This window comes from Pelodiscus sinensis, chromosome 27, assembly GCF_049634645.1.
Source record: "Pelodiscus sinensis isolate JC-2024 chromosome 27, ASM4963464v1, whole genome shotgun sequence".
Lineage (NCBI taxonomy): Eukaryota > Metazoa > Chordata > Testudines > Trionychidae > Pelodiscus > Pelodiscus sinensis.
Window position 1 is genome coordinate 7,679,854 of NC_134737.1, and position 18,294 is coordinate 7,698,147.

Sequence of the window (18,294 nt, forward strand, 5' to 3'; positions counted from 1 at the left end):
CGAAATTTGGTGCTGTGTAGACGTGCCAAATTTCGGAAAAGGCTCTTTCGAAAGTAAATCGGAAAAAGATATGCAATTTGCATACCATAAACTTTTTCTGATTTAACTCTGCAGTCTAGGTGTAGCCCTACTATCAAAACATACCATTAATTTCATTGTCAAAATCTTTTTTTTTTTTTTTAAATATCATGACACATAAAGCTGATGTTGGGCCCAAAAACAGGGCTAGAATTAACCTTTGTCTGGAGATGAGGACTGATCTGGATAGATTATTTATTTCAAGGGCATTCTGATACAACTGAAGCTGATCTGCTGTGCCAGTGCCTGGCGGTGATGTTGCTTTCCTGATGCTGAAACGGACACATGGAGCACATGCCGTTTGCTGACGCCTGGGTTTTTGCGCTTGGACAGCAGCAGCTCTGCGTAGACGTAACCAAGCGACAACAAGCTCAAGAAAAGTTAGCCTGGGAAGCATCTATTCTCAGTGTTTGCCCACATCAAAGCTAACCAATCCCCAATTCTCATCTCTGCACCAGAGTTTCCAGTTGTGTTAAAGATACACACACACTTAATTAAGATAGGAACAAGCTGGGTAAATATTAAACTGATTTACTGAGATTTTCCTTTGCCAGATGGAATAGGTTAATTAAGTTATTATAGACTGTTCTTGAATTGGGTAAGCAGCTAAACATCCTCTCCACTAAGGTAATGCAATTATTTCAGTACTGTTTTCAGCAATCAGGAAGGAGAGGGGAATAAAGCACATACAACCAAAATAGCCAGGGAATCATTATTGTAATCCCCAAATGTATATGGTCTTTACTTTGGCAGAAATGCTTATCACTAAATCTACACCCAAAAGCAAAGTACGAACAAGATCGGGGTTGTTCAAGATCTGAGGTTTTCATTCTGATGTTTATAAAAAAGCCAGGAATAAGCTTCAAAAATCCAGATCAGAATTCTTTTTGCAGTCCTTGTGTAACCCACTGGTGAGTGTATTACAGAGGCTCCTGTCTGTGCCAATTGTCAAATGATAGGCATTTCTAACACATACTCCCCCCGCCACCTCCACCCCGATCTTAGTCTTGTTAGTTATAGTAACTCATGCAAGTTAGTTCTGGAGGTCCTGGTCCCATCCGGGGTGTGCCAAGTGTCACATTAGGATTAGGGGTTTTGGTTTGGACAGCAGCCATCGCAAGTTAGTCTTATGCCCATGGTTAGCTTCTCGAGTTAACCACTATGACATTCTAATTCAAACTAACGTGGTTATGACTGAAATAAACAAAGTGCCGAGTCTTACCTTAACACAATATCTTGGGTCTCTTAAATACTTGTCTCTTCTCTTAAAGGTTTCAGGTGACTATTATTCAGTGAATGGAAACTGGGCCTGGGGGAGGGAATACAAAAATCAGAATGAACGACTGGTTGGTAAAGAACCGGTACATTACATTTTAGATGTTTTCTAAAAGTTCTTTAGAATTTTTAAGCCATTGTTTTATAAATGACTAGTGATTTCCTATGCCCAAACTGAGACGCCTTAAAAGGGCCCAATTTTCAGAGGGTCTTGGGCACCCTCCTCTCAGAAATCAGGACTCCTTTGAAGGATGTTTTTGATCATGTACCACAGAGCTGAGGCACTTGGGGGAAAAATATCACTAGTTACAATGGACTATCTTGGCTTTAGCCTCTTCATCATTTTAATGAGAGACACAGGCCATGAGTACATTCAAACATTGCTGAAAAACATCACTGCAGATTTTCAGAAGTCCAGATTCAGTTCTCCGTTTCACCAGTGCAAGTCCAGACGTTTTGCCATGGGTTAAAATCGTGCTTTTTAAACATGTCAGTGTAAGAATCTTCTCTGGAACATTTCCCCTCTGAGCATCTGAGATTTTCTGGCAGCTTTAACGTAACTGTGCAATTTGGCTGTTTCTCCAAAGACGACTACTTTTTAATTAGCCTCTCACACAGCAAGCATTTGACACAATAAGGAGTGGACGGCGTTGCTCCAGACTTGTATCCCCCATGTAACTGAGAGCAGAATTTGACCCCTAAAACAGAAACCATGTAACATGGACAAATCTTGCAAAGATTGAACATTAGTGGCTTTGCTTCACAGAGCATAGAACATACACGTCAAAAAGAAACCTAAAAAAGATGTGCTAAGCCGCTTCCCCTCTACGACTGGCTCTCCGTCAGGGGATCACGGATGCAGAAGATTGACAAAACCTAATAGAGCAATAGTTTTCAAACTAGGGGTCATGACCCAGCACTGGGTGGTAGAATGTCGGGCGCTGGATCTCGTTGCTGCAGGGGGATCAGGTGAGCAGTGGGGGCACCTTAGCTCCCCCCCCCAACTCCTGCTGCATCTCTGACTGGGAGCCTCTCGATATAAGCCCCTCCTGCTCAGCCCTGACCCACCCAAAGCCGGAGCCCCCTCCTACACCCAAAGCTCCCATATTCAGCCCCACCCCGGAGTCCACACTCCAGTCAAATGATGTTGGGTCATGCCCGCAACCATTTTCTTTAACTGGGTCATGAAATAAAAAGTTTGAAACCCGCTCTATTAGATAATGTGTTCCGTCTCCCTTAGGGTTGTTTCCTACAGTACAACGACTGGCGCTTTGTCCAGCTGAGGTGTAAAAGTCCCAAGCAATGGAGATCCCAGGGCAGGCAGTCCCCAACTTACGAACAGGTTGTGTTCCAAACGTTTGTTGTTAAGTTGGTTGCTGGAAACCTCAGCGCATTTTCCCATGGAAACCGATGTTATCACTGGTAGTTGGGTTCCCAGGCTAGCCCACAAAAGCCTATTTAACCCATAATGTAGCTGAGATACTGTATATTTGCTATGAAAAACAGCAGAAACAGGGTGTGTGTTTTTTAATTTAACCTGGAGTGCTGGTGCTCGAGGAAAGGCAGGTTTAATTACAGGAAGATGAAGAGGTAGGTGGAGAGTCTGAAGGGGAGTTCCGGACATCCCCCGGCTGCGGGCTCTGCGCCAACTTCTGTGGCCAGCCCCATCCTCTGGCCACCCCTCCAACCCCCGACTTCCCCTGGGCTGCACACAACCCCAGCTATCTGGAAGCAGCAAGGTGCAAGCACAGGCTGGAGGACTCGAGGAAGCCAGGGGAGGCCATGCGAGCAGTGGTTGAACAGAAGCAGCAGTTTGCCCTTCAAAGTGCCACTTCTTTCCAGCTGCTGGCTGTGCATCTGCTCTCCCCTACTCCAAAGTCTTCCAGCCAGTACTTGCACTGCTCACTACCACCTGTGCCCTCTGCCTGCTCCTGAGGGAGGCTGCAGGTGAGCTTTAGTGAGCACCCGCGGGTGTTCCTAAGTCGGATGTTTGTAACCCGGAGAGTGCCTGTACTTCCCATAGAAAAGTGGCACTTCACAGCTGAATCCTTCTCACTGTCCACCTTTCCCACTCAATCTAAATGGCCTCTTTCCCATTCCTTCTCGCTTTACCCCTATTACCAAACTAAACAATCCCACCTCCCGCAATACGCTTCAAGCAATGATATAAATTCATGCTCCCCTCACCCCAATCAATGGAATCACGGCTTAGGCAAAACGCACATACTTCGCTGCTTTCCTCTCTCCTCCAAAAGCAATCCAATCCACTCCGTCCCCTGAGAACATCTCAACTCTTTTCCAGTTGGTTCGTGTTCTACAGGTGCAGGAAAGCACAAGACTGAGGGCAATATTCCGCATGCGGTCACATCAGAGTCATAGGAAAAAAACCGCCTTCTGCTGCTCAAGACTTTGCACACACGCAGCTCAGCACCACATGTGCCCTCCACTCTCATAATGACATACACCACTTTATTTTTTTTTAACTCCAGGAAGAAATAAGCCCAAAGGACCCTCGTTAAGCATAGCCCTTATGGCCAAAATGGGAACACAGAGGGAGAGCCACTAACGCTATGGCTCAGTGGGGTAATTCCAGATACACACCACATGATCACCTTTTTGATAACAGCACAGTCCCACTGTTTGTACCGCTAGGAAACAAGTTGTCCCTAAATGCATTCCAGCCAAACAATGGCATTCAGTTACAAACCCTCAGACCTCAGAGGAGCCTTTGTTATAGACATATTTTAAAATTAAAAGCATGATCTTAACCAGTAAGAAGTACAGCCACACTGGGTCAGACCAAAGGTCCCTTCAGCCCAGAATCCTGTCTTCCAACAATGGCGAACGCCAAGTGCTCCAGAGGGAGGGAATCGTTACGTGATCCCTCCCGTCATCCATTCCCTGCCTCTGACAAACAGCCATTGATGGACCTATCCGCCATGAACTTATCTAGTTCTTTTTTGAACCCTGTTATAGTCTTGGCCTTCACAACATCCTCCAGCAAGATGCCCCAGAGTCAAACCCTCAATTACCTACCATGGTTTTCAAACAGAATCTGCTTTTAGTGTTACCCTCCTTCATGGATTATATGGTTCTGACCAGACATATACACCTTGCTGGGGCTTGAATGTGAGCTATTAGAAGCCTCATGCTTTCCCAGCTCAAGTATGTTACAAAACGGTAACATCCACAGAGTGACTGCTCGCAAAGAAGTACCAGCTGCAGAGCTCACTTGGGTAACAAATGCTGGAGGGGCAAAAAGGACGCAGGAGCTTTGATATCCACCATTTGTGGTTGTGAAGTTACAGTCTTTTGGGAGAACACCCAAGAGAAATGCTTTTCTGTACTGGAGGAATCTTGTGTCCAGCAACACAAATGAAAACAGAGGCCAAATCTGCTCTTACCGATACATCGGTACAAATCCATGTGAGCACCACTGAGGTCGATGGAGTCATTTCCATTCCATAGGTAAGAGTTTGGACTGATTCTACTGAAGTCATAAGAACGACCATACTGGGTAAGACCAAAGGTCCATCCAGCCCAGTATCCTGTCTGCCAACAATGGCCAATGCCAGGTGCCCCAGAGGGAGGGAACGCAATGGGTAATCCTCACGTGATCCCTCTCCTATCGCCTATTTCCAGACAAACAGAGGCTAGGGACACCATCCCTCCCAATCCTTGCTTATAGCTACTGATGGACCTAACCTCCATGAATCTATCTAGCTCTTTTTTGAACCCTGTTAAAGTCCTAGTCTTCACCACATCCTCTGGCAAGGAGTTCCACAGGTTGTGTGCTGAGTGAAGAGAAATGTCCTTTTGTTTGTTTTAAACCTGCAGCCTATTAATTTCATTTGGTGACCCCTAGTTCTTCTATTGTGGACATAAGTAAATAACTTATTCCTTAACCCTGTCAACTGAATTGTTCCTGTTATGCTGGTGTATCCAAGCAAAATTAAGCACACCGTCTGTAGTTGGAGCCACCAGCTGCATTTTGTCTGGGAAACAGGCAGCTAACGATGAAAGAGAAGTTGGTGAAAACCCAATGCCTGCTTCTTATACAGCACCAAAACCCTTAACATCTTTTTCCTGGGAAGAGAAAGCAGCACCTCTGCACTCAAGGAAAGCACATACTCCAGTTCCTGGCTCCCGGCCCCTACCAGAGAATTGTGCATGCCTTTCTGTGCAGCAAGGCATGCATTTTAGCAACATGCAGCATTATGGGCCAGAAACTACAGCTAGGCTGAACAAAACTAATAGTACCAGGCGACGCACTGGCGAGGGGAAAGGAGGTTGTGTGTTGGAAATAAGCTCACGTCTCTGACTGTGCTGTGCTGAGAAGTTAGGAAAGCCAAATACGGAGCACAGGAACAGGGGTTTAGGTTGTAGCAAGAAGGGAAAAAAGTCCACGTGGGGAACATGCAGATGGCTCAGCTCAATCTGAGAACTGCACTGAAGGCCTGCTCCTGCGGGAAGCTGCCTGGAAGAGGACACAACAGAACAGGGACCTCTGCATTTGGGTGTAAGGGCTTATGCCGGGTACATGGCTTCGGGTGTGCTCCATTTACCAGCTTCCACTTCCCTGTTTTCAAAGATGGAGAGGAAGCCCAGGGAACAGGGTTCAGTAACACTTCGAGGGGCAGGGGAGATGTTATTTGAGAAATGAGCATGTACTCTTCCATTCCCAAATGTAGAGCTGTGAAGTGTGACCGCTTAGCGAAATATCTCGAGGGCCAAACCCTCCCATCCTGCCTCCACCCCCAAGTGCCAGTAGTGAGGATCAGCAGGGGTGGCTTCTTCAGCTGTGGGGAGAGTGAAAGGAAACCCCCGCACACCACTGACTGGCTGCAGATCCATTTCAGGGCTGTTAAAGCTGTAAGGGTATGTCTACACTAGAAAGTTAGTTCGAACTAACGGACGTTAGTTCGAACTAACTTTCCTATGCGCTACACTAGCGCTCCGCTAGTTCGAATTTGAATCGAACTAGCGGAGCGCTTAGTTCGAACTAGGTAAACCTCATTTTACGAGGACTAACGCCTAGTTCGAACTAGCTAGTTCGAACTAAGGGCTGTGTAGCCCTTTAGTTCGAACTAGTGGGAGGCTAGCCCTCCCCAGGTTTCCCTGGTGGCCACTCTGGCCAACACCAGGGAAACTCTATGCCCCCCTCCCGGCCCCGGACCCCTTAAAGGGGCACGGGCTGGCTACGGTGCCCGTGCCAGGTGCAAGCCTGCCAGCACCCAGCTAGCAGACCCTGCACCTGGCACGGCACAGAGCCACCCACCCGATGCCCCCCAGCCCACCCCCTCTTGCCGGGACCAGGCTGGCGGCTCCCAGGAGCTTGCCCTGGACCGCAAGAGGCGGGCACCTTCCTGGGCTAGTGCGGACATCGTGGACCTCGTCCACGATCTCCGCACTAGGCACAGGAAAGTGGCCGTCTAGGGCAGGAGAGCTGCCAGCCTGGCCACCCAGGACCAGGTGTGCATGAAAATCAAGGGGGTCCACTGAGACCCCCGACACTGAGCCCTGAGCTTACAATGGCCGTACTGGGTCAGACCAAAGGTCCATCTAGCCCAGTAGCCTGTCTGCCAACAGCGGCCAACCCTAGGGACCCTGGAGGGGATGGACCGAAGACAATGACCAAGCCATTTGTCTCGTGCCATCCCTCTCCAGCCTTCCACAAACTTTGGGCAGGGATACCACTCCTACCCTCTGGCTAATAGGACTCCATGGACCCAACCTCCATCACTTTATCTCACTTCCCTTTCAACTCTGTTCTAGTTCTAGCCTTCACAGCCTCCTGCAGCAAGGAGTTCCACAGGTTAACTATTTGCTTTGTCAACAACAACAACAACTTTCTCTTACTAGTTTCAAGCCTGCTACCCATTCCTTTCCTTTGGTGTCCTCTAGTCCTTCTTTATGGGAACTCAGGAAGAACTTTTCTGAATGCACCCTCTCCACCCAACCCCTGCTTTTAGAGACCTCTATCCTGTCCCCCCTCCGTCTCCTCTTTTCTAAGCTGAACAGTCCCAGTCTCTGTAGCCTCTCTTCATATGGGACCTGTTCCCAACCCCTGATCATGTTAGTTGCCCTCCCCTCTCCCAGCCTTTCTCTTCCCCTCTCCCACCTCCTTTTCCCAGTCTCCCCCAGTTTTGTTCAATAAAGACAGAGTCAATGTTGGAAGAAACGTTATCTTTATTTTGTACATCAATAAGAAGGGGGGCTAGGGAAGGGCAAGTGGAAGGAGGTGAGGGAGGAATGGGGTACGAGCCCCCGATGGGGAGGACTGGGCTGGCTCTGCGGGCTTCTGGGGGTGGAAGCTCTCCTGCAGCCCCCCAATTACTCCCTCTCCCCAGATGGCAGCCTGCGGCAAGTGCAGCCGGGCTGATGGCCGAGTGGTGTGATGTGCCCAGTGTGGACACTCAGGGCACTCCAAGCCAGAACTTCTTTGCTACCGGGGCACCCCTTAGAACTGTGTGTCCGGGGTGGGGGTCGGGACCCTTTAAGCGCAGCCCTCGGCTAGCCTGAGACAGTATCTCCACGCTCTAAGTCCTCCTTTTATGCCCTGCCGGCACTGCTTCCGGCCATCCTTAAGCCCTGTTCAGAGTCCACTCAATGTGGACTTACTAGTTCGAACTAGCAAAACGCTAGTTCGAACTAGTTTTTAGTTCTAGATGCGTTAGTTCGAACTAGCTTAGTTCGAATTAACTAATTCGAACTAAGTTAGTTCGAACTAGCGCTGTAGTGTAGACGTACCCTAACAGAGTCTATGAAAGTAAGGAATGTGGGCTGGCAGTGAAATCTACTTTATAAACATGTAAAATACTCACTAACTGGAGGCAGAGGTCCCTTCCTGCCCTGTCTTCCTCAGCCCCACTGCAAATTGGCACTCACAAGCAACTCCTCGCAGGGCTGACCTGTGCAAACATCTCCTCCCCTACACTGTGCACCGGAAACCGTGAGTTCTACTGCCTCTAGGGTCACCTGGGGGTAGGAGGGAGCAAGCTGGAGTCTGCCCAGAGGAAGGAAAACCGAGGGAGCAGAAACAGGAAAGTCACACCAGCCCTGCGACCAGCTCAGAGAAACAAACAAACAGCCACGCCAAGAAAATGTGCCTGTTTGTTCCCAGAGGGCTTCAAAACAAAGCTGGGTTTGTGCGGTGTGTCTCCCTCCCCGGCAGGAATTCACATTCTGGGACATTCTAAATGCCATTTTTCTACAGAAATTCTTCTTATCGGCAATACCCAGAGTGCAGCAAGCAAAAAACCCCACTGACAGGCACATGTATCAGCACACGTGCCAGGATAGGCTCACAACAGCGACGTTAGAGAGATCCACGTATCTGAGGCCAAATCTATACTAGACCCGGAAGGTTAGCTTATAATATAGCTGGAGTCGACATACCTTAAACGGTGCTTGGCACCATCTTCACAGCAGGAAGTCAACAGGAGCAAATGCTCCTGTCGGCTTCTCTCACTCCTTGTGAATCGAGGAGTACATGGTTACCCAATTATCTGCTTTTTAACATCTCTAATCTAGACTAGCTTAACTCAGTCGGTGATGAGTCTCAGGGGTCGCCGTGTTAGTGTGTCACAACGAGTGGTCTCTAAGGTGCCTCGGAACCACTCATTTTTTCAGCAGGTGATGGCACAGAGTCAGAGTTTGACTCTGACCTGTCAGGCATCACAGACTACCCACACTGCCCAGCACCTGCACACTCAACCCAACATTCAAAATTACACCACGTGTCCTCAGCACCCAAACTATTCAGACACAGGATATTGTTTTCCTTTGAACACGTAAGGCTGGAGGCGTTGGGGATGTGCATCTCCAAAATGCAACTATTATCTCAGCCACATATCAGTCTCTTTTTTAACAAGATGTTTGTCAGGTTGCTGGCCACCTCTTGATCCCCCTCCCTTGTCTACGCGTTTGCTACATTTTGCCACATTCAGCAGCACAGTAGCTTGGGCTAAGACAACTTGAGCCTTGACACAGTCCAGTAGCAGGCGGTGTAAGCACTACATAAAATCCCATCTCCAACAGCTCTAGTAATCACTGGCCCATTAATGGTGATGTTCTGGGAGAACCCAGCACCTATTCCGTTAGTTAAGTAGCCTGCATGCTCACTCCGATCCCACAGATGTCAAAGGGGAGCTCAGATGTCATTTCCCCACAACTAACCTTCCCCTCTAATGTCAATGATACTGCCAACCTGACATACCCACAGATGGCAGAGATCTGCTAGTCAGTCATATTCTCAGAGGTGCGGACTCTTTGTTTCCCACGGGTTGCTGGACTGTCATCCACCCCAACGACCCACAACTCTTCCTGTCCCTTCCCTTTTCAGCACCTCCTACATACTACCCAACAGCTAATCAAGGTGGGCAGGAGGCACGGGGAGGGCCTGATCAGCAAGGCCAGCAGGTGGGAAGTGCTGAGTAGGCAGGGGACGAGCTGATCCATGGGGCTGCGTAGCTGGTGCCTATGCCCATAGGTAGATCTTCACTGTTGGTATCCTCTACTTCCAATCTTGGCGTTTAGGTTCTTCCCAGTCTTTTCACTTCACTCCACTCTTACTGCTTATGCTGCTCCCAGGCCTGGGGCCTAGATCTAGAACGATCTCTCTGTCCTTCAGACCCACCTCAAGCAGCCTTTCTTTCCCAATTCTTTGGGTGCATCTACAGGGTCCCCTAAACTCGAAATAAGATACGCAATTCGCGCTATGCAAATTGCGTATCTTATTTCGATTGTATTTCGAAATAGCTTATTTTGAAATTTGGCGTGCCTACACAGTGTCAAATTTTAAAAATAATGCACTATTTGACACATTCTTTAAGCCTCCTGGAATGAGGGTTACAGGGATGCTGAAATAGCATGCCCATTGTTTTGAAAAATATTTCAAAATAACGGGCACATTTGAAAGACGCGGGGTAGCTATTTTGGGATAGTCCTGCTGTCTAGACATACCCCTAACCTCACCCTCCCTCTCCAAATAAAACTTTTTTATTTGACCTGTCTTTACTTTGGGTCTGACTCTGCAACATACCTTGTATTCCGCAGAGATGCCCTAACCCATATGCAGAATATGCAGCTGCATAAGGCACCTGAAAATTTGGGGCACCCCTGGGCCTTAATGTCCACCCACCCACTTCTTCCTATCCCTGCTCTGTGGTTCTGCTTCTTTGGGAGAGTATCTAGTCAACTTAAAAGTGACATGGCCTGCCAGAGCAATTAGCAGAACACTGAACCTGTGAAAAAGCCAGTCAAGTGGTAAGGAAGCCATTTAACAGGCATTTGCCAACCCCAGGTAGATACCAACAGCTTCTGAATTTATGGTGTGAGTCGACAGGACCTGAGTTTAAAATTTGCCTTAAAATATTTCATTGGTGCGTTGCTGAAGATTATAAAATCACATCTCTAAAAATGCGTGTGTCTCCCCTCAGCTGTTGTTGGACACAGGAGCATCCGTTTAATAGTACTGCGTAGGGCCCCTTAAGTCTTAAGGATGGCCCTGGTGCTCCATATGAGATGGTAGGTACCCAGTTCCCAGAGAAGTCAGTGGGAATGGAGAACCTTCAGCATCGTAGAGAACCAGCTTTTTACATGCTAAGCTCTTTGGAGAAGGGAACAGGCATCCCTGACAGAATTGCGGGTACTAGTCCTACAGTTCCCTCATGGACCCAACCCAGGTTCTCTAGTCACTGCTGATAGAGAACATCTGTTTGGTAGCCATCCTCACTTGTTACAGGCAGAGGGCCATGCCGGACCTCCCGGGTGTCTCCTCTGTGGGATAGTTCCATCTCCTCAGATAACATGCCTTGGAGCTCTCTAATTAGATGGAAGAATCAAGTGTCACCAACAAGATGGCAACGTGACTGCTGTTTATTGATTTAGTAAGTGAGCTGTCCAGTCCCTTGCCAGAGTCCAGATGAGAGCCTCCAGGCGACGTCAATGCCATGTCACAGAACGTTGGCAAAAGGTACGTCGCCGCCAGATGCCACGTCCCTCTTCAGCACAGACGTTAGCCCACTAGGAGAGGTTAAAACAACCCCGGCTGCGTACAGTTAGGCTGTTTCATAAGGCAACACTGTGATTCCATTTCACTAAGAAGATTCAATGTACGTGATTAAGCCGCTCCATCCTTCCCGAAGACAATCTTCCAGCACATCTGGTTTCCATGCGCTACAAAATGCCTTTGACATTTAATTTCAAACCCCAGGCACTTAAAGAGCAGTGACAGTGCAAAGGAACATTGGATCTGACATTTCGTCCCTGAGCTATCTGATGTGCAACCTTTAGACCACACTGCAACACGCAGAAAAGGGGAGAAAAATATGGGACAATTAATGAAAAACTTAGGCGAGTCAGATGATGAGGCTGTAAGACCTCCTGGATCATCTTCTCTATGTCCTTTAATAACACTGGGCTCTCTCTCTCGGGGGCTGGCTTTCCTTGCCATGTGCATGCATAGCTCCTAATTATAGAGGGGCTTTGTGAGAAAGAGCTTAGATCTAGTCAACTCTTGAACCTGGAGGCTGGGGCGGGGCTGGGGACTAGACTCCCCCCAGAGTTGTCTGGGGCTGGAAGCTTTGAATTAAAAACACAGCAAAGGGCTCACAGCTCCAGACCCTGCTGCTACCGTGTTGCCTGGCAGCCGCCCGGGGTTACTGCAGCTACGTAGAAGGCTTGCAGGTCCGGCCCCTGCCAGGATAGACCTGCAACTGGGAGCTATTTAAATAGGATCCCGCTGCCTGAGCCACCACCTGGAAATTCGGTGGCATGAGCAGCAGGATATAGTAAGCGGCCAGATGCTGTTTGTGGGCCGGATTGAAGTGTTAGGCAGGCTGGATCTGGCCCCTGGGACAGCCCTGCTAGAATCCATTTTAAAATTCAGAAATAGCCTGTATCCTTACAACAGCCCAATTACAAGGTATTTTATAGATGGGGAAACTGAGGTACAGAATGGCTACGGCCTAATTGATTTATGTGCAAAATGACTAATCGTGGGTGTTCTGATTTTCATAGAAGCTCACCCCTGCAAGCTCTCACTCTCTTCACTTGGAGCTGAACACGTGTGGCACGTCTGACTGAGGAGGCCCTACTTGTCTCCCGCTCAAACTGAGGAAACCATACTGAAAGGCTGTTTCTGAAAATCCGGGCCTGGTTAAAGTCAAAGCAAATTAGTGGTAGAGGTGGAATTAGAACCCCGGAGTCCTGAATAGCTGGTGTTCTACTCTGCCCACTTTATCAAACTGCCTTGCTCAAAAAGGTTGCATTCTTCATGGTTTTATCTGTACCTTCAAGGCCATTCCCTCCTTATACCGGTCCTGAATATTTTACTCCTTGGCTGTGTCTACACTGGGCCACTTATTCTGGAAAAGCAGCCACTTTTCCAGAATAAGCTGCGAGCTGTCTACACTGGCCCCTTGAATTTCTGGAAAAGCACTGATGATCTACTGTAAGAAATCAGCTGCTTTTCCGGAAAAACTATGCTGCTCCCGCTCGGGCAAAAGTCCTTTTTCCGGAAAACTGTTCCAGAAAAGGGCCAGTATAGACAGCACAGTAGTCTTTTCCGGAAAAAAGCCCCAATCGCAAAAATGACAATCGGGGCTTTTTTTCCGGAAAAGTGCGTCTACATTGGCCACGGATGCTTTTCCGGAAAAAGGGCTTTTCTGGAAAAGCATCCTGCCAATGTAGACGCTCTTTTTCCGGAAATACTTATAACGGAAAACTGTTCTGTTTTAAGCATTTCCGGAAAAGGGTGCCAGTGTAGACGTAGCCCTTGTGTCTTATTTCTTCCTAAGTCTTTACACAAGGTCAGTACTTTCCTCTGCTTTTATTCAGCCCTACAGGCGAAGCTCCCAATTCCTGAGCAGTACTGAACACTCTTAGCTCTGTTCTCGTTTACAGGAGTACTCAGCATCACTCAATATTTGAACCCCCCCCCCCTCCCGCCACTGACTTCTGAAAGCTTTGGATTTCAGGATTTGACTCACACCGGTTGCCATCACATGGCTCTTTCCAAACCCACTGAAGCCAACAGAAAGACTCCCAGGCCTTATGTACGAACATAAGAACGGACATGCTGAGTCAGACCAAATGTCCATCTAGCCCAGCATCCTGTCCTCTGACAGTGGCCAATGCCAGGTGCCTCAGAGGGAATGAACAGAACAGGGAATCATCAAGTGATCCCTCCCCTGTCACACATTCCCAGCTTCTGACAAACCGAGGCTAGGGACATCATTCCTGCCTATCCTGGCTAATAGCCATTGAGGGACCAATCCTCCATGAATTTATCTTGCTCTTTTTTGAACCCTGTTAAAATCCTGGTCTTCACAATATCCTCTGGCAAGGAGTTCCACGGGTTGACTGTGCATTGCATGAAGAAATACTTCCTTCTGTATGTTTTAAACCTGTTATTTGTTAATATAAACCTGCTACCTATTTGGATTTGGACTAGATTCTAATTTCACTCACACTGTCAGTGTTATTTGTGATTTACAGTACTCTGAAAAACATAAGACTCTCACACTCTTTACGCACTAAATTGTAAAGCCCCCTCATTACTCATGTTCTGCGCCTTTCATAATTCTTTCACACCTCACTTTACATTCACTCCAGTTTATCAAGGTCTTATATTTTAGTGAAGCAATAAAAACCTGAACGAGCTGTGAAAATGTATTTCAGTGTGTAGGTTTGTGTTTCTCTCTCACACATCTTTACCCTGCTCCAAATGATATTACTTGTTTTAGCTCCAAATATCCCAGCCTCCTCCACTTACATTGTTACGATCTTACTGGTACTGAAAGAAATGTGAGATCACCACCCTCTGTGCAGGCTGATGACACATGCGAGTGGGCAAAGCTGACACATGAAGGTACCAGGTCCCAGAGCCCGTTTACAATGCCGAGTAAGGATGCACTTGCTTCAACCCACAGTAAGCAATCAACCCTGCCTGCTGCCATTGCTGAAAGCGAGATTAATAGAAGTCTTTACCCTGTGCACATTAAGGAAAAAATTCATCACTGCAGCCCCATTTGTTTTTATCGTGTTCTTCATTTTGAGTCATTGTCCTTTATCTTAGAACAGCGTGAGTCCTGGCTTCTTTGGATGGAGCTACCAGGAAGAGAAATTATTCCATGACCAGGTCACACCTATCTAAGTCTCTGGTTACTGTGTAGCTGTACCCACATAGCCCAGAGCAAAATAATGGCAGCTAGGTGACCCTGGAGGCTGCACAGAGTTTCGAAACACCAGGATGACGAGAAGAGTTAAAGCTTCAGGATGGTGATTCAACTTTCAATACAAGAAGGCCAATCACAGAATACTAGAACTGGAAGGGACCTTGAGAGATCATCCAGTTCAGTCCCCTGCTCTCATGGCAGGACCAAGCATTGTCTAGATCATGGGTTCTCAAACTGGGGGGGCGTGAAGAACTTCCAGGGGGGGTGCAAGGTGACCCAGCCTCCCCCCATCAAGTTTACTGCCTTGCTCAGTTCCTTTATTTTTTTTGCTGCTATTTCGGGGGGGGGGGGGGGGGGGGAAGGTAGGGTTTTTCAAAAATCAAAAAGGGGGGTGTGATGCTAAAAAGTCTGGGAACCACAGGTCTAGATCATCCCTGATAGATGTCTGTGTATGTCTATCTATGTAGTACTATATCCTTAGTGCTATATTTTTATTGTTAGAGCATGGAATTACTATCTATAGAGATTTTATGGAACAGTTTGGTTCATTTAAGACTTTTAACTTCATTTGATTCTACATTTTTTCTTTCACGTATGGCGCCAGCCCCCCAACCAGCACATGTTCTGTCCTTGGTAGGGTTGGGAAGAGTAGAGCCCCATGCCAATACACAATTTGTATCCACAGTTGCATCTGTATCTGCAAAAATGAGTCTCAGCTATCTGCATTGGCATCCGCGGATGCAGGTATCCATGGATATCTGCCAATGTGCAGGGATCTGAGGAAGGGATGAAGCTCTGATGCTTTGTCTAGTTTGAAAAGTTTAGTGCACAGCGGTGGCAGCACTTTACACTCAAAGTGTAGCCCCAGTACAAGCGCTTGGAGAGAGCTCTCCCAGTTCCAGGGGAGGAGACAGCCCATGCGGGCCCCTGAGCAAGGGGAGAGGGTAAGGACTGGTGCGACACTCATGGAAGGGGCAGGCTGGGGCAACCAGCCCTTTGCACTGCATGGAGCATGATATACCTCCCCCTCCCCAGCCTTCAGAGCTGCCCAGAGCATGCAGCATCCAGCGTTCTATGTAAACCTCCTCCTTGAGCTAACAGAGCTGAGAGCGTGGTTTCCAGTGCTGTAGCCTGGTTCACACGGGTGCTTTATAGTACTGTAACTTGCTGTGCTCAGAGCAGGGGGGGGGGTTCATATCCCTGAGCCAGAAAGTGTTGTGTGAAGTGCCAGAGTGGATTTAGCCTTAGTCTGATGACGATGCTAGTGGGAGGTTTCTTAGAAGTCAATGTTGCTAAATGTCAAGTTACATGGTCCAGCCCCATACCCCCCTAAACTCCCCAGTTCAAGGTTTTGAACTGGTTAAATAAGTGGGACTCCAAACAGTTAAACTTTTTTTCCCCCCTTGCTGTGGGTTGTAAAATATTCTCATCATCCCACAAACTGCAGTGAGTACAGAAGGCATGGAATGCCTTTCCTACTAAGCCTCACTGATTCTAGCTCTTCTATAGGACTCGAGCAGAGAAAAGCCAGTTTGTTAGTGTACATCTATACGGACTGATGCCTCCACGCCACTGCAGCGCCTCTGATGAAGATACGCTATAGTGCTCTCCGGTGAGCATTCAAGAAACCTCCTCTGTGAGGGGCGTAAGCCATGCCGGCAGGAGACGCTCTCTCACCGACATCATGCTGTGCACTCGAGTGCTTATGTCAGTGGAGCTTATGGCACTGGGGGATGTGGAATATTCACACCCCTGAGCAATTCCGCCAACATAGGCTGTAGCATAGACACATGGACTTATGGTACGATAAAGATAAGTGAGAAGAAGTTTTGCAGGGATCCCAAATGCCTGTTTGTTTCATCTTTTCCCAGCTCACCCTCACGGTGCACAATGGAACTCTGGTTCATAAAGGCTCATTGCTGCACAGCCCTGCATCCAAAAAAATAAAACCTTTGAAAAATGTGTTTGAGAAGAGGCTGCATAATCTAGTAGTTAGAGGAAAGGCCTGGGAATCAGGAAGTGCTGAATCAGCATTTGATTACCCCTTCTGTTCATTCCCTTTGGGTTCCTGGCATTGGCCATTGCCAGAGGACAGGACATTGGGCTAGATAGATTTTTGGGTTGACCAAGTATGGCCGTTCTTAACCCATGGCAAGTTCCTTGGGCTCCTTGTGCCAACATTTCTATGCGGTGTAACTTCCAGTTTTCTAATAACTTTCTTATCTAGCTTCTCAGCGGGTGCACGGACAGTGTATCATCAACAGATGATACCAACCTGGGGCCTCTGGAGCTTAGTGCATGAGCCTCTACCACCCGAGCTAAAAGCCAGCTGGTTCTCAGCTAAGGCTGTAGTGCAAACTCACTCTTCCACTTCAGGTAGTGGTTGGGCTACAAGTGCAGACAAAACTTTCTTCTAAGTAAATATCACATTTGGAGTGGTTCAATTAGCATCGGTTCTGGCAGGGATATTGTCAGATTTTCCAGGGTAAACTGGCATGGAACGAGCCAGCATGTGGATGAGAAATGACACAGCATGGCAAGAAGGGAGGGTGGTGACTCCATCAGACTCTGTATTGAACCCTGCACTGCGGATTGTCACTAATGCTACAATACAATGCCCCATGGATGAGATTTACAACCCAACATCCCAAACACTTGGGATCGTTGCATCTTCCACAGCCCCCTCTCCAGCACTATCTTAACACCCTGACCAAATTCCAGTTCAAAGACTCCCTTAAAATTTCCTGTGCAGTTTAAATTGAATACAATATTCTACCTTCTTGGTCACGATTTTCAGAAGAACCCAATGTCCCAGTTAGGCCAAACTCAGGGAACCTTCTCAAAAGAGCTCAGAATGCTCAATACTAAACTCTTTTGAAAATCTGTTCTCAAATTTCCAATTTCATGGAAGTTGTGTCCACCAATGGCTCTTAGCCAAGATGGGTAGGAATGGTGTCCCTAGCCTCAGTTTGCCACAGGGTAGAAATAGGTGACAGGAGAGGGATCACTTAATGATTCCCTGTTCTGTTCACTCCCTCTGGGGCACCTGGCACTGGCCACTGTGGGAAAATAGGATACTGGGCTAGATGGACCTTTGGTCTGGCCCAGTATGGCCGGTCTTATGTTCTTAACCTTTAGCAGGATTTGTACATCATCTACAGCAGTAGGACAAGTCCCAACGTGACTCATAATTAAAGCTGTATGATTTCTTGTAGTTTTTCTGAAAAGATTAATTGGGGGCATTGCAGAAGTGATCTGGTTTGTAAAACCTTCACAAAACTATAGGGTGAGCCTCTCTCATCCAGCACTTTCTGGTCTGGCAACATCCATGGTTCAGTATGATTGTAGTTAGCCGGATATTCACTTATGAGTGTGGCCAAGTTTCCCACGGTCCCATAAAGTTTGTTTACAGCCACCAGCCCTGGCTCTCAGCGTCCTGTGTTATGTAGCTTTAATTTACCCCTAAATGTCTTCTAAAAGCCCAGCAGGCAGTGGAAGAGTTGGTCGTGCTGCTAGACAATATTGACTTCTCGTGGTCCAGCAAATTCTCTTGTTCGGCACCAGTCTGGTCCCAAGGCTGCTGGACTAGAGAGGTTCAAGCTGTATTGTCTTCAAGCAGAAACAATATGCAACACTTGAAATTTGCACATCATTGTTGAGAATGAATTTTAATTAAAAAAGAAAGTGGCAAATGTTGAGTTGGGTTTCAAAACAAGATCCTTTTGGGCACCCCTAGTGTCAATGAGGGGTAATAAGACAG

General features: G+C 47.6%; 1 protein-coding gene across 18 annotated transcripts in view; it reads right to left on the bottom strand.

The window, feature by feature from the left end:
- NFASC (neurofascin) overlaps positions 1-18,294 on the bottom strand; it is a 278,159-nt gene that overhangs the window by 141,016 nt on the left and 118,849 nt on the right. For 15 of the 18 annotated variants that reach the window (XM_075910489.1, XM_075910486.1, XM_075910494.1 and 12 more), the window contains one exon: positions 1,301-1,387. The gene's annotated coding sequence lies outside the window, so the exon portion shown is untranslated. Of the gene's footprint in view, positions 1-1,300; positions 1,388-3,580; positions 3,668-18,294 lie in introns of all 18 variants that reach the window. The other 3 variants (XM_075910495.1, XM_075910497.1, XM_075910496.1) reach the window with 1 other exon arrangement.